The sequence below is a fragment of the Phascolarctos cinereus genome, unplaced genomic scaffold (genome assembly GCF_003287225.1).
Source record: "Phascolarctos cinereus isolate Bilbo 61053 unplaced genomic scaffold, phaCin_HiC Scaffold_5;HRSCAF=322, whole genome shotgun sequence".
In the NCBI taxonomy this organism is placed as follows: Eukaryota; Metazoa; Chordata; class Mammalia; order Diprotodontia; family Phascolarctidae; genus Phascolarctos; species Phascolarctos cinereus.
This window is the reverse complement of record NW_027555958.1, coordinates 437,886,347-437,910,171: the sequence shown is the minus strand read 5'-3', so window position 1 is coordinate 437,910,171 and position 23,825 is coordinate 437,886,347. Positions and strand designations below refer to the sequence as shown.

Sequence of the window (23,825 nt, the reverse complement as noted above, 5' to 3'; positions counted from 1 at the left end):
TGTGTTGATTCTTTGAAACCAAGTGTGAAGTGATCTCTCTCTCTTCCCACACACATACACACAGAGAATGTTTGTGTATACATATATGTGTGTGTGTATATATATATATATATATACATATATATATATTGTGTGTATGTATATGTGTGCATGCATATATGTATGTATGTATAATTAAAGCATTTATATAGCATCTACAATGTGTCATGCACTGTGGTAAGAGCTTTACAAGTATTATCTCATTTGATCCATGCAAGGTGATTTTGTTATCCCTATTTTACATTTCATGAAACTGAGGCCGACTGAAATTACTGACTTGCCCAGCTAGTGTCTGAGACAGATTTGATTTTAGACCTTCCTGACTCTAGGCCCAGTAGTCTATCTACTATACTACCTAGCTACCTCAGACAGTTACTTATTTATCCCTATTAAATTTTGTTTTCTTAGCTCTTTGAACTCCCTCCAAGGGTTATTAAAATCTGCCTAATTAGGCTAGAGCTAACATAGTGTCTTGGCACATAGATACACCTAAAAATCTATTGTTGACTGATTAATTGATCTAGGATTTCAGTCTTGACACAACCCTCAGAACTTCTTCCTCTCTTTGTCTCTCCCCTCTGTTTCTGTCTTTGTCTATCTGTCTGTCTGTCTGTCTCTCTCTCTCTCTCTCTCTCTCACACACACACACACACAGACACATAACTCCACTTGTATATACAATAATTCAGGCATTTTTCTCGTACTATTTCCATTTTGTTCACATTGTGAGGTTGCTTGAATAGCTGATTTTCTCAGGTTTTCATCCACATCAGTGTTGCTCCAAGGAGATATTTTAGTTTATAAGATGCTCACCATGATGCCATATGCATGTGTCCACATGCATTAATGATAAATCACATTTATAATAAGTGCTTTGCCTTATTCTCAGTCTTTTTTCCATCATATCACAGATTTACACATTAACATGTAGCTACACAGAAAATCCAAATTAAAGAAGCAGGGCAAATAGCATCTCTTTTCAAAGTCCTTCAGAAGTTTAGCTAGGATTCCTGCTACCTGCTGCGTTGTCCCAAAGCGCCAAGGTCTCTTGTGATCCGTGCTCTGTTTCTATAACGGCTGTCACCTTATCTCCAAGAACAGGCAAAAATCCTTGACTCACTTGAGCATAGACAGTCATTGGACTAGGAAAATGGCCTGTGCTTTGGTTCACATGCACAGTTGCAATCACAGGGAGGACTGTGGGACTTTTTGCTCGAGTGGTCACAGTCAGTGTCAGGGTATGAAGGCTTTGTTCATTTTGAAGTTTGTAAATCCAATTTCCAGTCTGAAAGTCAAAATGAAATATTCCATACATTTATTTTAAAAGTTTGAATACTTTTTGTCCTTCATTCCGCCCCCCCCCCCCGCTTTTTGGTTAAAAACATTTGACAATCTGAGGACCATTCATCATTTTTACATGACTTGTAATGGAGGGATAGGCCAGTGATGGCCTGATTGATTTGAGGAGTTCCCCAGGATCCTGATGAGAGGTAACTGAAGGATTCTGGAAAAAACCAACCTCCTCATCAGTGACTTACAGAAGAAAGCCCCTTTTTTACCTTCTTGTACTTCTCTCCAGGACTCTCTTTTCACCATTTTCTCTTCCCTTTCTAGAGCACAATACGGGGCGTGGGAGGAGGAAATTTCTACATCTCCACATTCCTCTCCCCAGAAGCAGAAGACAGAGATTGGCAGGGGAAAACCATAGTGAGTTGCTTAGGATTGCATGTATCCTAAAAGGGGAGATCAAGACACTGTTCTTGAACCCTAGCCTACTGTCTGGGAGATGGAGTGGGGTCTTTATTTCCCTGGGAAGTATGGCCTGGGTACCCAGCCTTCTTGCCAGAAAGGGGAGGCTTCCTGGGCAACATTTGGTTGGAAAGTTACCTTGTGGGGTACCCCAGTTCAAAAGTTCCTGATTTTGGGAATCAGACCTTCTAAAGAGAGATTTACTTTTCCTGTGGGCTCCTTGGGGAAAGAATATGACAGTTCGCGTAGTCCTATACAGCATCCAACTTGTTGAGAGAGTTACTGGGTCAGCTTAGGGTCCTATGAGAAAGAGTTTGCTTTTCAGCAAGCCCCATGGTATGCTCACCCTTTGAGATAGGGTTGGGGACTAGACATGTGATTTCACTGACAATGAGAACTCCCAGGCTTGGAAGAAACTCTGCCGATGTAGGTAGGCACCTTCTCTGTAATTCAGAGTTGCTTTAGGCTCTAAGAGGTTCAGTGATTTGCTCAGGACTATACTGCCAGAAGGTGTCAGAGGTGGGATTTCCTGGCTTTCAGACCAGCTCCCTATCCCTCTCCCTCTCCCTCTTCCTGTCCCTCTCTCCCTGTCTTTACTATCTTGCCCTCTTGGGGGAATAGAGACCAGAGTGGCACTACAGGCACTCCTCAGGGTGACAGAGCACTGCCCTGACAGCACCCCTAAAGTCAGCCCCCTTCTGAGGGAGCCAGTGGGCTCTTTGAGGAGATTCTCTTTCTGTATTTATAGGCTTCTTGTAGAATATTGGATTTAGACAGAAAAGACCTGGTTTCAAGCCCTGGCTCTCCTATTTGATAACTGTGTGACCCTGGGCAGTCACTTAACCTCTCTATGCCTTAATTTCCTCATTCTTAAAGAAGGTGTTGGACTTGATGACCTCTGAGGCCCTTTCCAAACAGAAATCTATGATCCCATGGGTTCTTAGTGTCTTTTGTGTTATCCTCCTCAGTAGCCATATTGGACGCTGGGTGCCTAGGCAGGAGTTAGACACTCTGTTTCCCATATTTAAGGAAATTAAGACATGAGCTATCCTTATGATTTTTTTCCCTATTAACTGTGAGGTAGGTGCTATTATCTCAATTTTACAGGTGAGGAAACTGAGGCAGATAATGTTCAAGTGACCTGCCCAGGGCTATACAGCTAGTAAGTGTCTGAGGCTAGAGTTGAACTCAGGTCTTCCTGATTCTAGGTCCACAGCTCTGCCTCTGGTGCCTCTCACCTGCTAAAGCTCTCTTGCACTCCGAGGCAACGTAAAGCACAGCTGTTGTCCCCCATATTCTAGACACTACCATCTCTCTCTTCAACACAGCTTTTGCAGAGGCTGCCACGTGACATCGATGATTCCTACTCAGTTTACTTTTCACCAAAGCTCCCAGAGATTTTCCAAGTGAGCTGTTAGCCAATATGCCTTCTCTATTTTGTACCCGTGAGGTCGATTTTTGTGAACTCAAGGGTAGGATCTGACATTCCCCTCTCCTAACTTTCATCTTAGAGGAAGCGTGGCCTAGTGGATGGAAAGGGCTGCTTTAGGAGTCAGAAAGATCTGCACCTTACTCCCTCAGATGTGAATGACCCAAAAGCCATGGTCAGTGCTGACTCAGGCTTTTTTGAAGACGTTGACAATTTCAGCCATAGAGCTGATGGAAAAAGGCTCCTCCCAGCCATGTGGTAGGCCAGCCAGAAACAACTGCCAGATATCTACCCATGTTCCATCCAGGCCTTCTAATAATTTCAGGAATCAGACCTTCTAAAGAGAGATTTACTTGTCCCGTGGGCTCCTCGGGGAAAAAATATGACAGTTCACATAGTCCTACACAACATCCAACTTGTTGAGTGAGTTACTGGGTCAGCTTAGGGTGCTATGAGAAGCTCCAACGTTTAAATACATGTGGCCCATCATTCTGGCCTGTTGAGTCATGTGGATTTTAACTCTGTCATCCAACATGACAGCCTTCCTTCTGTGCTTAGTTAGTGTCACTGGAAAACTAGGCCTTCGTCAGTGTCATTATCAAGGCGTTAATCAGCGTATCAGTGATCGAGGATTGAAGCAGCACAAAGCCAAACACCTACAGTAACTTTTTCCCAGTCTGACATTTACCATTTGGGCCTCACATCCACTGAGCTCTGAATCACCCTCGTGCAGTATAGTATGACCACATGTCTCCAACTTGTCTACAGGAAGATCTGGTTTTAAAATGATCACATTTCAGTTTGTCATTCATTGACTCAGAATTTGAGGTCAAAGCTACTGAACACTGGGGAAGGGAATTTTCTGCATAAAAGGCCCTGGCATTGTCAAATAGTTCAGCGTCAGAAACCAATATAGTTTTATCAGTGGAAATGGCATTAAGGAAGATTCCTGACCATCTGCTTTGCAGCGGCACCCTAAGGACCCGAGGGAGTAGGAGGGTAGGAGGGGGGAGAATTGGGGGGCCAGGGAGGGCAGTCTTTCCATCTGATTTGCAGCTGAAACCTCCTCTCTGTGCCATATTTCCCAACAGAACATGGGGGCTCCTTGGCAGCTGAGAATTTGGCTTTCTATTTGAATCCTCAGTACTTTTGCATGTGATCAGCACTGATTAATTACTTTTTCATTCATCTGTTAATCATTTATGCCCCTGCTTTTTGTTTTTTGTTTTTCAGTTTAGGGAAAATAAGGAAACATTCAGAAAATTAGAGAAGTCTTAGAATTCATACCTCTGCAGTATCTGGGATTCAGAGACGAGCAGCCTTACTGTTTAGCTTATTTATTGAAAAATCTGCATTTCTATATTCCTTTCCTTTGGGGTCTTTAAGATAGATTCTGGGAACACTCTCTGTCCATGTGATGACAAAGAAAGTATCATTTCCAACTGTGCTATCCACGGTTACTGTGCCGTTTATTCACTCCTTGAAATTGAGCATTACACTTTTGCTTTCAAGCTGTTACACAAATGAATGAAAAAAGGAAAGTCCACATTAATAATTTTTCAATATTTAGCTATTTCAGAGCACTTGTTAAAATTCAGTTTTAGAGTTCAAAAGTACTATGCCTAGAGTAATTATTTTTAACGCCTTTTGTTAATCTATAGCATAAATGATACTGCTAAATATTGATGAGGAGTCTAAGTTAGAAATGGCGATGAAGATTAGGATTCAAGGAGGTAATGTCTATGAAAGCCCTTTGTAAACTGTAAGGGTTAAATAAATGAAAATGATTGTCACTAACAATATTGATAATAATATACTTGCTCCAATACTTCAAAGACACAGATCATAGCCCTTCTGCCACCTCTGAGCCCATTTTAGTGAGCTGCTCTGACCAAAACCTACATTACCCTGCAGTCAACCTTCTGGTTCTAACCCTCCCTATACTTAGCTAACCTGGCCCTCAGGCAACAGACACAGACAATCACTGTGCTCAAAGCCTTTGCAGCCCAAAAGACCTACCTGGACCTATGTTCCCTGAGAACCCAGGATCACCTCCATGCCACAGTGTGGCACTGGAAGAGGCTGGCAGAACAGGAAGAATGTTATTACTGTAATGGAGGTCTGGCCCATTGGCAGAGCCTAGAAGCTTGCTAAGATGTTATGTGGAGGATGTAGAGGATGTGGAGGATGTAGAGGATGTGGAGGATGTAGAGGAGCTGGTATAATTCTAGTAGAATTATAAGGCCTGGATGGAACATGGGTGGATATTTGGCAGTTTCTGGCTGGCCTACCACATGGTTGGGAGGAGCCTTTTTCCATCAGCTCTATGGCTGAAATTGTCAACATCTTCAAAAGAGCCTGAGTCGGCTTTTGGGTCATTCACGTCTGAGGGAGTAAGGTGACTCCTTTAGCCATGCTGAAGGGGAAAAAGCTATGGGGACCTCTCTCCCTTCTTCTTGGCCACAGAGTGTATCTGCCTCCCCAGTGGGCCTGGGTCTTTGGCCTTTTAATTAGATCTTTTCTGTTCTAGATACAGAAAGCCGAGTCTCCAGTCTGGGAAGGGAGCAAGAATCACAGGATTCTGAGAATTCAGGAATACAGGCTGGGTATTACAACGAGCCTAGCAGCAATACCTTGAGTAACAAAGGTCCGGGACTCCAGCCCAGCAGAAGCCAGCACAGATGCTGGCTTTGGGTGTGAACTTGGTAGGACAGATGCTATGAAGGAACTGAACTAAGTTATGAGCCTGATCTTCTCCCAGTCCCTTCTACCAAGAGACCAAAGTGGTGGTATAATAATAATGATGATAATAATAATAATAATAATAAACCTCTGTGAAGCACTTAGTATGTGCCAGGCACAGTGCTAAGCATTTTACAATTATTATCTCACTGTGAAGCAATGGCCCTTTGTAAAGCTATCCTGTGTTAACTGCTTAAATGAAACTGGGGAACTGGCCACTAGGCCCCTAATACAGGAAGTACGCAACCAATGGGGACTTGATCCCATGAAAGAGAAGAGGTACCCCCAATTCTACAGGGTGCCCTGGAACCATGAGGGGTGAGGTAGGAGGCCTGCCCTTGAGAGAGGGGACTGAGGCACACACTTTGAATAACACACAACTGGAGGGGGAGGAGCCATGGTCTAGAGGATAAAAAGCCAGACTCAGCATCAACACATCCTGGATTTATGTCCTGCCTCTGGCGCATGCCACTTGGGTAGGTGTGGCCAAGTCCTTACGCCCTCAGGGCTTCAGGCAGTTCTTCTAGGGCTATAAGTTGTGAGGCAGAGGTTCGTCCGCATTGGCAGAGGGAGTTTCAAGGTTGGGCTTTCCTTCTACCAATGAAGTCACAGATGAAAATTTTTTAAAAAGTATATTTAACACCAAGTATGACAATATGTGACAAACACATTTGACAAAGAATTTGTCTTTTCTCAAACCTAAATTGTTTATAGTCAATGCATTAAGAAAATTTCTTATAATGATTTGTTTAAATTGTGAAAAAGCAAAGAATTTTCTTGAAATGCAAGCCTGAATAGCCTTGTGGGAGAGGTCACCACTTCTGGATGTAATTCTACTGAAAGCATCAATGAGGTCTATCATATTTCTTTGGGAGTAACTCTATAGCCTCGTGAAATGAGATTGTATTCGTTAATAATAATGCTGATGATAGTGATTACGATGATGATGGTGATGATAATAGTAACTAGCATTTATATAGGCTTTAAGTAGCCTTTTACAAGTATTGTCTCAGTTTATCCTTAAAACAACCCTGGAAAGTACATACTATTATTATTCCCATTTTACAGGTGAGGAAACTGAGACAAGTAGAAGTTAAATGACTTGCCCAGGGTCATCACATGTAAATGTCTGAGGCTGGATTTGAACTCATGTCTTCCTACTTGTAGGTCCAGCAGTTTATATGCCATACCAGCTAGCAGCCTTAGAAAATTTCATTTTCTTTAAGATCTTCTCATAGAGATATGTTTAATTGTTTGTTTTTATACATTTTCTAGTGAATTTGTAAAGGATGAGTGAGTTTCCTAGGAGTTTTCAAACAGAAACCAAGGAAAACATTTAAATATGAAAAACAAATGGGGATATGAGGGAGGTGGAAGGTCCAGGGAGAAAAAGGAATAGGTTTTTGCAGGCCAGAGAATGGAAAGATGTTCTTCAGCCCTCACATAGGGTTGGGGTCCTTAGTGATAGAACCGAATGCTGAAACGTGAAGGAGGATGAAGATTATGAAAAGCCTTTGTATTCAGCTAAAAGGATGTCATTGGTACTGTGGGTGAATGTCCCAAAAGTGAGGTGGGGCAGAAAGGCTTCCCACAGTGAGTGTGCGGTGGCACAGAAACTTGTAGTTCTGCCAATGAAGTGTGGGCATGTTCTGCTGTGTGAAGCTATAGGAATTATGAACCAATCTTCCAGAACCTTCAGAGACTTTCAGTGAACCACTGTCAGATACAATCAGACACAGTCCTCATAGTGACCCCCAAATCTAGGTCAAGGCATGTGCAAATAAGAACACCTTTAAGTAGTGGATCAACTTTTTCTTGCTACATCAATTAATTAGCTAATACATGTTTATTGAGCACATAGCACCAAAAGTTAATTAGCTAATAATTGCTGAGTGCCCAGTGTCAATAGTTAATTAGCTAATAAATGTTTATTTACCAATATTGGTAAATAAACAATGTCGCTTATTTACCAATATTTATCAATATTGAGTACCTGGCACCATGCAGTAGATTTTGTTGGTGGTTCTGTAATTACATTCGTGGGGACACTGATCTTCGCTGACATAGAGACTGAAATTACTTCATGTTTTTTCATGTTGTACAATTCTCATTTTTATCTTTCCATAGGAGATCTACCCAATATGTCAGTGGCTTCCTAGTTCTTTCTTATAATATGTCAGAGGTATTCCTCCAGTTGTCCCCTAATACAGAAGAAATAGAAGCCATTGTCCTGTCCTCAACACAAAGGTCTTACAATCTAGTTGGATGTGAATAATACATGTGAAAAAAATGAGAGAAAAGATAACATAATGAAATGCAAATAATGCAGTAAGTGCAAAGTGAGTTAAAGAAGTGACAGGTTGATGTGGATTGAAAAAACTAAGGAAGGATGAACTGGAGGAAGAAGAAATGAGAGACAGCTAATCCAACCAGGAGACTGTGGAAGTAACTGGGGAATTGATGGGAAATTGGGGAATGGCTGAACAAGTTGTGGTATATGATTGTGATGAAATATTGTTGTACTGTAAGAAATGATGAGCTAGAAGATCTCAGAAAAACCTGAAAAGACTTACATGAACTGATGCAAAGTGAAATGAGTAGAACCCGGAGAACACTGTGCACAGTAACAGCAGTATTGTACAAGGATCAGCTGTGAATGACAACTATTTTCAGCAATATAATGATCCAAGACAACTTTGAAGAACTTAGGATAAAAAATGCTATCCATCCCCCAGGGAAAGAACTGATGATGTCTGAATATGAATCGAAGCGTACTTTTTAACTTTCTTTATTTTTCTTAGGTTTTTATTTTGGTCTATGTTTCCTTTTATAACATGACTAATATGGAAATGTGTTTTGTGTGACTACACTTGTTTAACCTATATCATATTCCTTTCCTTGTCACTGAGGGGGGTGGGGAGGGAGGGGGAGAATCTGGAACTCAATTTTATAAAACAAATGTTGAAAATTTTTTTTTTACATATAATTGAGGAAAAATAAAATACCACAAAAAGTATTCTAAAAAGGTGTTCTACCTGTCATAAGCGACAGCTTCTCTAGCTCCCTGGCAGCCTCTGGTCCCAAAGCAATGGTGTGAATCATGGCTCCGCTTTGTTTGACCTCATCAAAACAAGCACTTATTCTATTGTCTTCTCCATCTGTTAATAAAACTATTTCAGAACCAGAAACACTTCTGTTACTTTGGGTAATTACCTGAAAGTGAAACATGGGGGATTAATTATGGAACTCTGAGCCTGACCAAGTTGAGCTTACACGAAATCACTGCCCTGGTTAGTCCAGTGCGCCAGGACCAATGAGATATTATTTTTTTTTTCGCTTTTAGGCAATTGGGATTAAGTGACTTGCCCAGGGTCACACAGCTAGTAAGTGTCAAGTGTTGGTCTGAGGCCGGATTTGAACTCAGGTGTTCCTGTCTTCAGAGCCGGTGCTCTATCCACTGCACCCCCTAGCTGCCCCAATGAGAATATTGGTAAAACCCTTAGCGCAGCACCTGGCACGTAGCAGGCACTTAATAAATACTTGTTCCTTCGCTCCTCTCTCCACAGTGAGGCTTTTTGCCCTGTCATTCCAGGCTAATTTGCATTGTGAAAATTAGGGGGAGGTGTGCTGCTCTGTTGATAGCTGCCCTAGCTATCATGCTTAAATCGCCCTCTGTCTCTTGAAGCCTCCAACTATACTGCCATGAAAGAAACAAGGACACCACTGAAGTTTGGGAGGGGAAAGCCCTAGATGAAGGCTTGGATCCCAGGATGGGGGTGGGGGTGACAACTAGTGGGGTACTTGGGATCTAGTCTAGGAATCAATAGCCTTGGGTGGTGGTGGGGAAGTAGGACTTAAAGTGCAAGTGTGGGCAGTGATGGGGAAGCCATGCCCAAAAGGTGCGTGGTTCCATGAATTAGTTACTTTGTCTCTGCTATGTGTATTCCCTGCTGCAAAATCACAGTTTTCCATGATGCAATAGAAAGAGTAATAGATTTGAAGTCAGAAGACCTGGTTTTGATGGCCACCTATGTACCCCTCTAGGCCTCAGTTTCCTCACCTGTAAATTGTTGGGATTGGGATTATCTCTGAGGGTCATTCTAGCCCCAATCTCATGTTGCAAGGATAGCAAGCCCTATAATAAAAGGCAGATGCACCTCTTAACTTGTTATAGGGAAAAGCCTTAAACTTGTCATAGGAAATATTCTTCATTGCTTTTTTTCCCTGGTTTTCTGTGCTTTTTGAATATTTGTACTTTCATTGAATCGATTGATATAATCAGCATCCCAAGTAGTTGTAATCTCTGGAATGTCATTCCCTGGGCTCCATCCTCCTGACTGGTGAGTGTCTCACACAGTTTACTACTTCGGGCCAGGCTGACTCCAGCCATGCCTCCCCTCTTCTCCCTGGCTAGTTCCCTGGAAGATTTAACCATTTTATCTGTGGAACATCCTTCCTGGGGCCTCAGTGCCCAGCACTGTGCCTGTCACATAGCAGGGTCTTGATAAAGCTGCTCCAGCCATCTCTTCATCAGCCACCTTGCTGCTGTGAATACTCCTTTCACATTCCCCCTTCCCACCCCCACCCCTTTTTTCCAATTCTGGAGCTATAATCACATCAATACCACCACTGCTACTGGAAATGGTATGTCAACTTAATCCTCTTTGGCTCCACTCACCATCTCTCTGACTTTCCAAACCCACAGTTCCATGCCCTGGCCACCATTCCCCTTCCATATTAGAATGTAGAGTTAGGTCCTGATTAGTACAAATAATGAATCTTGTGAAATGGTTATATTATTTGAATCCACATTGCATATTTTCATTGGGCTTCCATTGGGAACCAATGAGTTACCCTTTGGTTCCAACCAATTACTATATTTTATATAACTATAACTTCAAATAGTATAAATTCAAATACATGTGACTACTTCAGGGATTCATTATTCACACGAATTGGGATCTAGCTGTAAGATCCTTGAAAGTAGGGACTCTCATTGGTTTTTGGTTTTGCTTTTCTGGTGCTTAGGATAGCACATGAAATAAATTTTCTAAAATTTTTATTCATTCATTTATTCATTTTTAGTATGATTTGATAAGGCCCATGCTGCAATAAAATGGAATTGAAGTCATTAAAGTTGTAGAATCTCCTTTCCTGGATTCTTTGAGAATATCACAGGCATCTACCAGGGTATGTTTGGTTTCCCACAGTTATTGCTTGGAGTGTTCAGATGTCTATTAATCTTCCCTCCAATCAATGATAACTGAAATAATCTTGGCTTGATATATGGGAACCTTCTTGACTCATTATATGGAAATGTTATGAACTATTCTTTTGCACATGTCCTCTCAAACCAACATTTTAGTCCCCCAGACATTTATGCTTCAGGGAATGGTAACAACACTAACTCACATTCATATGGTACTTCAGAGCAGTGTAACAAACTCAGATAGAAATAAGAACCCTTAAACTGCACATAAGGATCCCTGCAGGGCTGCATATTGGCCAAGAAAACCACATATTAACATTATCTGTATACTATTGTATTTTTATTTTTTTTGTTCAATATTTCCCAATTGCATTTTCATCTGGTTCTGTTGCACTCTGGAGTGTTATGGGCAGCAGTGCGTGTGTTTAATACCTCTGCCATAAAGGTTTGCAAGATGTTCTCCTTGTAATTTTTGAGAGAGTGGACATAGCATCATTTTTTTTTAATGGATGAGGCCCAGAGGGTTTAAGTGACTTGTTCATGGTCACATACATGGTCCTGTGGGATCAAACCCAGTTCTTCTGACTCTAAAGTCAGTGTTCTTTCCGCTATAGCATGAATTTACTTGTTTAGTTCTTCCTGATCTAAGTCACTCCTACGAAAGAAACTTGTAACATCCCAAAGACATCTGGAGAATAACTCACCATTTGAGAAGAAGACTGTTGTATTGAGTGAGTGCATAGACTGCTGAACCTGGAGTCAGGAAGACCAGGGTTCTAATCTTGCCTCTTATTCTTATGGACTGGGTGATCAAGGCTAAAGCACTTAATCTCATTTGGATTTCAGTTTCCACTTCTTCAAAATGAGAGGGCTGAATGAGATGGCCTCTGAGTTCCCTTAGACATCTAGAGCTATGATCTCAAGAACGCTCCTTAGAGATGCTCCACCTTGCAGGGAGGGAAAGAGAGGATTCCTTTCTTCACAAATGACCTATGCTGACCAAGTCCCAGTATTTCTAAATGACAGACACAGGAAGAAACAACCCCAGCTCAAAGATCATTAGACGGTACACATTGTAGTGCACATAGCAACAAACAGAAAATGATATTTGGCTGAAACCTTTTTGAGTCTTTTTTACCTGGAACCCTGCTTGGAGTCCCCTGCAGATTGAAGTTCCACCACTTGCTACTTTAGGCAGCCTCTCGATGATTTCCTGGATCGCATTTCTAGGGACTATGTGTGTCAGATAATTTTGGATCTCGGCACCACTGTCAAATGTGACCATCCCAACCCAGGATCCCATTTCAACAATTTGAGTTAGGTACAATTCAGCTGCCTCAATCAGATTAGAGAGTCGGTTATTCTGGGTTAAAGAAAAGAGAGAGAATATGTAAAACTTCCTGGACTTTAGCAGTGTTGGAGATTGAGCAAAGGTGTGGGAGTTTTCAAACTTGAAAATGGTGCCACTGATAGATGAAAAATTTTTATTTTTAAAAATTCCCCTTTATCATTTTAAGATTTGTGCCCCATTTCTATCAGTTTGTAATCATTGGAGCTAGAAATCAATTAATTAACAAGCATTTTTTAAGTGACAACAGTGTCATCAGTAAGCATTCATTAAGCACCTAGTATGTGCTGAGTACTGTGCTAGGTACTGAGGATAGGTACCATTACAAAAATGAAACAGTTTTTGCTCCCAAGGAGTTTATATTTCATTGCAGAGAGATTGAGAGAAGAAGGGAAGAAGTATTTACAAAGTGCCTACTAAGTTCCAGGCACTGTGCTAAGAACTTTACAAATGTTATCTCATTTGATCTTCACCATAATCCAATGAGGGAGGCGCTATTATTATTCCCATTTTACACTTGAGGAAATTGAGGAAACAGAGCTTAAGTGACTTTCCCAAGATTATCCATCTATTAAGTGTCTGAAGCTGCATTTGAACTCAGATCTTGCTAACTCTCAGCTCATTGCACCACTTAGTGACTGGGGAAGGCAATATGTTCATATAAAAATACGTACAAAGTTTATACAGAAGAAAAATGAGGTAATTCGGTCAGGGGCAGGTGTAGCACTAATACCTCACCCTCTTAATTCAGGCTAGATGTTGGGATGAAAGGAGGTGCTATCAAGCCCCTGAACATCTAACAAACGAGGTTTCCTTTGCCATAACACAGCAAGGATATGCACCAAGGATATAGTAGCATCTTTGGATGAAGCTCGCCTAGTCTCCCTACGGAAACATGGCTGGTCAGCAGGGCAGGGTAATGTGATTCTCCTGGATTTCAGAAGTCCATCCAGGCCAAGGGACTTTTTGCTAAGACTGTTTTAGACCCTTAGGTGACCAGGAAGCTGTATCAGGAAATCTAGATCAGTCAGATCCCTGGGACAGCCTTGTCTTAGGACTATGCCGTGTTGTCTGGGGTAGGTATGGAGTAGGAGGCTGCAATAGGGAAAGCTGGGACCAATCAGGTGCTGGGGGCAGCAGGAGAAATAAAGCCGCATCAGGTTGGTCCTGTCGTGGGGAGGTAGGCACTAGTAGTTAGGAAAAAAGATGATGCCTTGTGGGACTGAACCCTTTCAGCTCTGTAACTTCAGGCTGGAATCTGGGCTGTCTAGATTGGTGAAGGCCTCACATCCTTCACTACATACAGGGGTTCCGGCCTGCCTCACTTTACACCTTGCCCATCCTCATGTACGCCGTCATTCCTCCGCCTCCCAATCTCCCCTCATTGTCCTTTGCAGCTCTGGAGCCAGAATCAAACCAATACAGCCGCTGCTGTAGGAATATGTCAATCTGCTCCCCTAAGGCTTCACTCACCCTCCCAGTGCCTTTCGCTGACCACCACTGCCCTGAATGCTGTGTGTCCCTCTATTGGGCCATCACCCCTGCGCTGGGCTGCACTATCCTTCCTCCCCATCTTGAGCCTTAATGAACCAGTTTGGTTCTGCCCTGTCCTCTTCTCTTGAGTCCTTTGCCTCTTTGTTCTGCTGCCAATCTTGCCTTGCCAAGCCTCAGCCCTGGCTTATGCCCATCATCCATCGTCTTCACTCCTGGTCACGTGCAGCTGCTGACTGGATCTACTACACATCGATGCTACCCTTACTGAAGCAGGCAATCCTTTGACCCCTCCTTAATTGACTTGGTATTCACTCATCATAGCAACTTTTATAAACCTTTTCACCCCTCCTCAAGCCTCCCATAATTCTACCACCTATACTATACCCTCTCACCTGAGAACCTTGCCCCACGTTTCACTAAAAATAGCAGATGGTAGCTTTTGTACTGCCACAGTACAAACAGTACTGGGCTGGGATTCAGAAAGACCTGAGATCAAATTTGTCCTCATACACTTACTAGCTGTGTGCCCTTGGTCGAGTCATTTGACTTCTATTTGTCTCCGTTTCCTCCACCGTAAAATAGGGATAATAATAGAACCTGGAGTTATTGTGAGGGTCAAATAAGATAATATTTGTAATGTATGTAGCATAGTGCCTGCACGTAGTAGATGCTCTATAAATGCTAGATATTATTGTTATCGTTATCATCCTTATTATTATTGAAAGATTGAGGCCATTCACCAAGAGAGTCTTCTCTCCTCCTTATCTCACATCATGTAGATGCCTTCTGCCACTGCTGCTGCCTCACCCCTGTCTCATGCAATGAGGTGGCCCTTCTCCTTGCTAGCCATCTCACTCCATAATGTCTTCTCTAGCAGAACAGACTCCCTGCTCATTCTGATGCTTTCACTTTTCTTCACTCTCTCTTTCTCTACTGGCTGCTTCCAATTTCATCATTCAACTGAAAGTCTTCTCCCCAAAGCTGCTGACAATGTCTTAATAGCCAAGTCTAAGAACACTTTCTCAGTCCTCCTCCTTCATGAGCTCCCTGCAGCTTTGGCAATGGGAGTCACCATCTTCTCTCCCTTGGGTTTTGTGACACTGTACTCTCCTGGTTCTTCTACCTATTTAGGGGCTCCTTTTCAGCCCCCTTTGCTGGATTTCCATCCCAGTCATTCTGACTGTGGGTAACATCCAGGGATCTGTCCTGGACCTTCTTTTTCCCCCTTTATGCTGTCTCACTTGGTGATTTCATCAGTTCCCAGGCATTCAATTTTCATCTCTATGCTGGTGATTCTCAAATTTACTTATTCTCCTTCCTAACCTCCAGTCTCACATCTTCAACCACCTATTAGACAGCTATAACTGGATGTTTCATAAACATCTTACGTTCACATGTCCAAAACTGAACTCATTATCTTTTCTTCCAAGCCCTCCACTTTTCTGAATTCCCTTTTTACTGTGGAGGGTACTGTCAACCTCCCAGTCACCCAGGTTTGAATATCTCATTCTCTCTCTCATTCCTCATATCCTATCTATTACTGAGCAAGGCCTGTTGATTTTACCTTCATGACATCTCTGGCATACACCCCCTTCTCTCTTCTGATGCCATCACCACTCTGGTGCCTGCCCATATCACCTCATGTCTGTACTATTGCAACTAGCCTTCTGGTTGGTCTCCCTTTCATACGTCTCTCCCCACTGCAATCCAAGACTAGCCATGTCAGGAGGCATTGAGGTGGCTCAGTGGACAGAGTGCTAAGCCTGGAGTCTGGAAGACCTGAGTTCTAAACCAGTCTTTTTATAAAGCATAACTGCTGTAGAGAGGCAGCATGGCTTGGTAAAAAGAACTAGCCTCAGAGTTATGAAGACCAGTTGATTCAATTCCCATCTCTATCACATATTGGAGATGTTTATATCTATCTGTCTGTCTGTCTGTCTATCTGTGTGTTTGTATATCTAGATATAGATATACATGCATATATAAATATAAATATAAATATAAATATGTCTATATGTGTGTATATGTCTACATGTGTTTATATATGTCTATATATGTGGGTGTATATGTATAGATGTATGTGTACATGTCTATAATTTGGGATGGATTTTAGGGGGTCCATAAACTTGGGACTTTTAACATATTAAGAATTAGATTTTAATATAACTTGTTGTCTTTGTAATCATGTGTATTTTATGCATTATGCATTTAAAATCAGTATTTTGAAAAAGTATCCATAGACTTCACCAGACCACCAAAGGAGGTCTTATGATATTTAAAAATGTCAAGAACTCTTGACCTAAGAAATAGATGTATGACCCTGGGCAAGTCACTTAACCTTGTTTGTCTTAGTCCACTGGAGAAGTAAATGGCAAACCATGCTGGTACCTTTGCCAAGAAAACCCCCAGGACGGTATGATTCACAGGTCATGAAGAGTTGGACACAACCAAACAACAAATATTCCCTGCTCCCACAGGATAAACTCCAGTGATTCTCGGTCACCTCCACGATCAAATATAAAATCCTCTGCTTGACATTCAAAGTCCTTCATGACCATCCCCTCCTTCCCTTTCCAGTCTTCTTACGCCCTCCACTCCCTCCTAGCACTGTCTTCCCTGAAGCTCAGCATATGAGATGCTCCGTTTTCCAGCTCCAGGCATTTTCACTGGCTTTCCCTTTGCCTGAAATGCTCTCCCTTCCTCATTCCCTTTAAGTTGCAGCTTAAATCCCATTTTCTACAAGAAGTCTTTCCTAATCCCCCTTAATTCTAGTGCCTTTCCTCTACTGATTATTTCCAATTTATCTTGTACATAGCTCATATGTACATAGCTATCTGCAGGTTGTCTCCCCCCATTAGACCGTGAACTCCTTGAGGGCAGGGAGTTTTTTTCCTCCTTTGTATCCCCAGTGATTAGCTCAGTGCCTGGCATCTCGTAGGTGCTTCATTGACTGGCTGATGAGAATGTAAGCTCCCAGAAGGAAGAGGCAGTGGCTCTCGTGTGTGTGTCTCTAGGGCTTAGGTCCTCAGTGGCCTGCTCTACCTTTTTATCTCTGCATTTCCATCTGCAAGCATAACATTTCGCAAGTCACGCTGTGAGCCACTTTATAGTTTTCCCCACCTGAAGTGGATTTCCTTACCGCGCCCATACTTCCAGATTTGTCAAGTACTAAGCAGACTGCGTGCTCCTTGGCTTTCAGCAAAGAAAACGTAGGAGGAGGAGGAGAGTTCACTCCTGCCATTAGAGACGTGTTCCTGAAATCTTCGGAGTCCGTGATGACCTCCCACGTGCTCCTTTGGTCACACATCTTGTTTTGCAGGTTGGGTGCCTCTGCGTTGTGTGCTTTTGCAGTACAGAATTCAGCTACCTGAAAGGTCAGTCAGAAGGAAGCCTCATTCTCATGGGTTAGACTTTTCCACTCTCAGGTTCCCCCCCCCCCCGAGTGGGTTAGTCCCAGAGCATGCCCCTGGCTTCAACGGAAACTCAGAGGACAGGCGCTCCGGGCTCCTCACCAGCCTGGTCACCCTCCTCTGGACACTCACCCTTAAACTGTGCAGCCCAGCACTGAGCACAGAATTCTAGAGGAGGTCTGACAAGCACCCCCCCCCCCCGCAGTGGGACGGAAACTTCCCTATTCCTGAAAGCTATGCTGTTCTTAATGAAGCTCAAGATCTCAGTGGAATTCCACATTATACTGATGACTCATCTTGAACTTACAATATTTCTTGGATTCGTTAGTGTTATTTTATAATCTTATTCCGTGCCCACTTTTTGAACAAAGTACAAGTCACAGGGAAGCTGGATGGCGAAGGTGGATAGAATGCTGGACAACTTGAGTTCAAATCTAGTCTCAAATACTTACTGTGTGACCCTGGGCAAGTCATTTAACTTCTTTGTGCCTCAGTTTCCTCATCTGTAAAATGAGGATAATAGTAGCACCTGCCTCCTAGGCTTGTAAAGCTCTTTGCCAACGTTAAAGTGCTACATAAAGCAGCTAGGCAGGGCAGTGGATAGAGTGCAGGCCCCAGAGTCAGGAAGACCTGAGTCTGAATTTGGTCACAGACGCTTACTAGCTGTGTGACCCTGGGCAAGTCATTTAACCCTGTCTGCCTCAGTTTCCTCATCTGTAAAATGAGCTGAAGAAGGAAATGACAAACTGCTCCAGTATCTCTGCCAAGAAAACCCTAAATGGGGTCCCAAAGAATCAGATATGACTGAAAAATGATTCAGCAACTGTAGTCACACCCTCACCTAAAATAAACATAAAGAAACTGAGATAAAGATAAAGAGGATAAAGAAACCAAGTCTCAAGGAGGTTAGATGGCTTACTCTGGGTCATCAATTTATCTCATCTAGATCTTGTTTGTAGAGAGTTATTTGCAGGGCTTTGCTAGAGCCAGCTCATAGGCTAGGTGATTCTTAACATTTCAGAATAAGTATTCATACCTCAGAAATGGACAGAAACTGATTGACTTTGGGCAAATCACTTAACCTCTCTCTGCCTTCATTTTCTCACCTATAAAAAGGAGATAATAGTCAACAAGCATTTATAAAGGGCCCACTATGTGCCAGGCACTGTGCTAAGCACTGGGGATACAAAGAAAGACAAAAAACAACTTTGCCCTCAAGAAGCTTCCATTCTAATGGGATAGACAACTTATAGATAAGGAGGTACAGCAAGGTTTATACAAAGTAGACAGAAGGTAGTATCAGAAGAGAAAAAACACTGTCTGCCTTCCAGGATTACTGTGAGGATAGAATGAAATAACACATGTGAAATGATTGCAAACTACCACGTACTTTACAAATGTCAGCTCCTTACTCAACACAACATTCACACTGAAGTGAGGAAAATTAAGTTTTGCGACAAAAGGCAGTGTGACTTAGAATCAATACGCCGAGCACTTCTTTCAGTGCTGGGCAAGAATGCCCAAACCGCACATAATCTGCCTACCTGGACGTTGTAACGTATGAAGGATGCTAATAAGTACATGGAGGCTGGGGCCTGGCTTACAGTCCAGTATTCTCAGAGGCACAGAATCTCTGAGATGGAAGGGTCCCGGAGCCCATCGAGTCATTTGTACGCCTGACCAAGAATCTCCCCAGGCAGGGGCCCAATGAGGGTCAGCCAGACTTTGCTCGAAGGCCTTCCGTGAGAGGAGAACTCACCAGGCAGGTGAGCAGCTTGGCTTTCTGCTGCTCATGACTCACTTTATCGCTTGACCTCTATCTCTTCTACAGAACCTACTCATCCTCTCTCCCAATACTATCTCTTATCTCCTTTATGGAGCTGTAAGCTTTGATATTTAATGGAACACCTGCTCTGTTAGCCGCCTTTTAATGACCATGACTCCCTTCATTTGGGCGGCCTGCTGATGTCCCATTCCTGCTTCCTCAGCAGTCCTGTTTTCTTATCTCCCTAGAAATCCAAGGCCTGGCTAGTCTGCCCTCTTAGTCTAGTCACTCAGGTTGTATTTTCCTGTCCTATGCTCACACCTTGCCTCAAAGTTGTTCTCTTAAAATCCATGGTCTCAAAGAGCCTCATACTATAACAAGGGTAGAATCGTGATTCCTCTTTAACTATCTGTGTGTCCATGGCCAACTTATTCACCATATTGGGACCTCAGTTTCTTCATTTGCACCTAGCTGGCATGGTGAATAGAGCTCTGGACTTGGAGTGAGGAAGATCTGAGTTCAAAACCTGCCTCAGACCCTCTAAATGAGTCAGAACCTTCTCTAGCCGCATCCGTAAAATGGGGTAATAATAATGATAGCATCTGCCTCTCAGGGTTGTTATGAAGATCAAATGAAATAATACTCATAAAGCTCTTTGTGAACCTTAAAGTGCTACATAAATGCTAGTCAGCATTATTATTTACCTGTTAAAAGATATGACTCTAAAGCTCCAACCTGAGAGGCAGTGTGGCCTAGTGGACTGAAGAAGTCAGCAAAGTCTGGGTTCAGGGCCTTCCTCTGACACACATGGATTACAAGACCCTAGACAACTCCCTTAACTTCTCACAGCACCAGGCGGCTCTCTAAAATTATAAATTGTAGAGGAGTTCTTCATCTGTGTCAGGACAGATCAGATAGATTATAGGTCCAGACCAAAAAATAAAGGCTCTGTCATACTCAGATTTCCTAAATAAGAGGTTGAAAGTATTTATGGGAATGTCTCTTTGAGTTGTGATCTTTTCGTGTAAATACATAACTTGTGTCAGTCTTTTAAAGAAAATAACAAGTGTGTGTCTTTATTGGAGCCTTTTTGTTCTGGTAATGGTACTGTGAAAGGCATACACTGGTACATGCTTACATGGCATGTAAACAACTTTTTCCAAACATGACATTTTCATATGAAATAATAGAAAATTATCAAGCGTCATCCCTCGAAATCCTGATCCCTTGATGTTAGTGGTTTGACATTAAGAAAATTAGCCTTACTTTTGAACCCTAGGAGAGGATACATTTTAATAAATAAGAGTACTTAAAAAAATCCTTTCTGCCTCTACAAGGAGCAGCGTGATGGAATGAGCTGATTTTGGAGTCAGGTATATTTGGACAGTCCTATGTCAGGCATACTGGTTTGGGCTGGGGCAGCTCTAAAAGGGTCTACAGAGCCAAGGTAGACTGGGACAGGTCAGTTCCTTTCATCTCTCCAGTATCTTTCCATATATACCTCCTCTCTGGCTCTGATGATTACAGGTTGAGAACAAGAAGACACTGTAGACATTATCTATTCTAGTACAACTCTTTTTTTTTTTTTGCTTTTTGGTGAGGCGTGGGGTCAAGTGACTTGCCCAGGGTCACTCAGCCGGTTCAACTCCCTTATTTTACAGATGAGGAACTAAGACTGGAGAGGTTAGGTCACAAAGGTGGAATTTGCACCCAGGTCCCTGACTCTAAATCCTGAGCTCTTTGTGATACACCACATGGATTCCAATTCGCATTTATTTAGGAAGTGTCTTTCTTAATCTCCTGGTTCCAGTTCCTTATCTGGTACAAAGGATCACTCAGACACCCAGGGTTAAAACAAACAATCCATTTGATTAAAATATATTAATACAGCACCTCTACCTCCTCCCATCCTCCCCAAAGAGCTCTTAAAGCCTTTAAAAAGTTTACGAAGTCAAATCATCAGTAAGAATGTAAAAAAGCAGTCGGCTAGGAGGTTCCCTGGGGCCTTAGGAACTTTTCCCCAAAGTCCTAAAACACTTTTATAATCCTTTCACCTAAAGGGCCACAACTGAGTTCCAAGTCAATCCACCTGGAGGCAAAGTTAACTTAAATCGTCCCCCGTTTACACCTTGCTCACAGTAGCACTGGTTGATGTTATGGCAGCGTGTGGGCTTACATTATGGCCTCTCAGTTCCCCCAGCATCCCGGCCCACAACAGATCTAGCCCCAAATAGTCAAGGAGACCATTGGCCATGAACTGGTGAATGTTAACTCGATAATTTAAATCAATGACTTAAGTTTGGGGCTTGAAATCTCTCCACAGGTTTTCTACACTGTTCAAATAGAAATCTTCTTTCCTCATTGTTTCTCTTTTTTCTCCTCTTATTTCTCCCATCTACTATGCCTGTACAGACTGTGAGTTCCTTGCGGACAGAGACAATTTTTGCTGATCTTTGTATTCTCCTACTTAGTTTCTAGTACTTAGCCCTTAAAAATGCTCTTTTTTATAGAGGTTCTAATGCTGAAATGACATTTTCAAAATAAGAGTGAGTTATTTCAGAAAAGTAGTATAGCACATTTGGAGACAAAAAAAAAAGAGCTAGAAGAAAGTTTGCGATAGGAATTTCTAACCCAGAAAAGAAAATAGAGACAGAGTTTTTCAGTTGCTCTTAATTGAATTATTCTTAACTCCTAAGGCCACTGCTATGGCAACTCCAAACCTTAGTGCTTGAGATGGGTATAGAAATGGTTAAGACACTTACAGAATCTAGGCTTTGCATAAACATTATGGATGCCTTTGCATTCTGTGATTTTGCTGATATAAACTGACATTTTGTTTCATACATTCCTGTCTGTTGGTTGGTTTTGCACAGCTCTCATTACTGCATTTCAATACTCTGTTAACACCAGTAATGTCTTTTGAACACCTACAAGAAAATAGATTATATCGAAACAAAAAAATTGGTAAATTAATTACTAAAAAGAGTTACTATCCCCAAATCTTTAAATTGAGATAATTAACATAAACGCCACATCATAAAAATGATAAAAGACAAGATGATGCAAAGTTGGAAGGGCTGTGGAAAGATGGGCACACAGATACACGGTTGGCAGAGCTGTGAATTGGTCTGGCGACTCTGGAGAGCAATTTGGAATTATGCAAAGAAAATGAAAAGAATCCATATGCTTTAACCCAAAGATTCCACTGCCAGGTATGTACCCTGAAGAGATGAAGGACAAAAAGAAAAGTTCTTTATGCACCAAATTATAGCCGCACTTTTTGTGGAAGCATCAAAGAAGCAGAAACAACAGGGTGGTTAGGAGATAAACAACATGTGGCCCAGGAATGTAATGGCATATCATTGTATTGCGAGTAACACTGAATATGATTAATACATAAAAGCACAAAAAAATTTATATGAACTGATGGAAAGGGACATAAGCAGAACTAGGAAAACAAAATGCACAATGACTGCAACAATAGAAAGAGAAGAAATGATGACAAAATAATTTAGAATGAAGGTTTTGAAATTATACTGATAGAGCTTGACCCAAAGAAACTGCCATTCCTTGGCAGAAGTAGGAGTCTAGATATGTTTGTTTGTTTTTTTAGGCAATTGGGGTTAAGTGACTTGCTCAGGGTCCCACAGCTAGTAAGTGTCAATTGTTTGGTCTGAGGTCGGCTTTGAACTCAGGTCCTCCTGATTTCAGGGCTGGTGCTCTATCTGCTATACCACCTAGCTGCCCCTAGGAATCTAGCTATGGAACACAGAACATAACGCCAAACTTTTTGATCTATTGATTAGTTTTGCTGAACTATTTTTCCTTCATCTTCTAAAATGATTTATTAAAAGGGACGGCTCTCTGGGAAGGGGGTGGAGTATAGATACAAATATCAAAACAAAAAAATAATAAAAGATATATATACATATATATAATATAAAAATAAATAAAATATATTAATAAAACATATTTAAATAAACAAGTTATACACCAAACATTCCATTTTAGCTGAAGTACTACAATGTTCCTCATTATTTTTTATTTAGTAGTTTTGTTTTGTCCAAGTAGACATATCCCAACAATACTCCTACTAAACTTCCCAGTAAGTACATTCTGGGAAACCATTTAAGCAAAACTGCCTTCTAGAGTGATTCTGACATATCATACATCCTTTTGCCCATGTGAACCCAAAGGATATACACTTTAACTTTAGTCATTTGGTACTAAAATAGTCTATTTTGTTTGACCTGGAGTTTCTTGCCTTTGGGTGTTACAGTCTTCACTTACACAGGATAATATATTTAGAGGTGAAAGGGACCATTGAGGTCACCTAATGCAACCTCTGTCTTTTTAGAGATGAGAAAAGCTGGTGCCTAAAGAGGAGGCTGAGCTATCTACCCAAGGTCACGTAGGCAGTAAGTAGCAAAGTCAGAGTCTGAACCCAGGCCTTTTGCCTCAGATCCAACACTCTTTCCTCTGCCTCCACAGTTGCATTCGCTACAAAGAGTGTTCTTTTGGCTCTGCTTTCATCACTTTTCCTCACCCAAATTTACCATGAATCTCAACAGCAAACATGCTGTGTAGTTTTACATTTGTTGAATACCTATTACCTATAACACTGTATTGGTGGTTGTAGG

At 41.9% G+C, this 23,825-nt stretch overlaps 1 pseudogene across 1 annotated transcript in view; it reads right to left on the bottom strand.

Annotated features, from left to right (window-relative positions):
• Positions 1–1,036: 1,036 nt before the first annotated feature.
• LOC110210006 (calcium-activated chloride channel regulator 1-like) overlaps positions 1,037–23,825 on the bottom strand; it is a 54,631-nt pseudogene continuing 31,842 nt past the window's right edge. The window contains exons 6-12 of the transcript XR_013487147.1: positions 21,948–22,112; positions 17,150–17,377; positions 12,307–12,531; positions 8,982–9,172; positions 6,750–6,837; positions 4,505–4,729; positions 1,037–1,324 (exon numbers count right to left, since the gene is read on the bottom strand). The product of XR_013487147.1 is annotated as a calcium-activated chloride channel regulator 1-like (transcript). The remainder of the gene's footprint in view (positions 1,325–4,504; positions 4,730–6,749; positions 6,838–8,981; positions 9,173–12,306; positions 12,532–17,149; positions 17,378–21,947; positions 22,113–23,825) is intronic.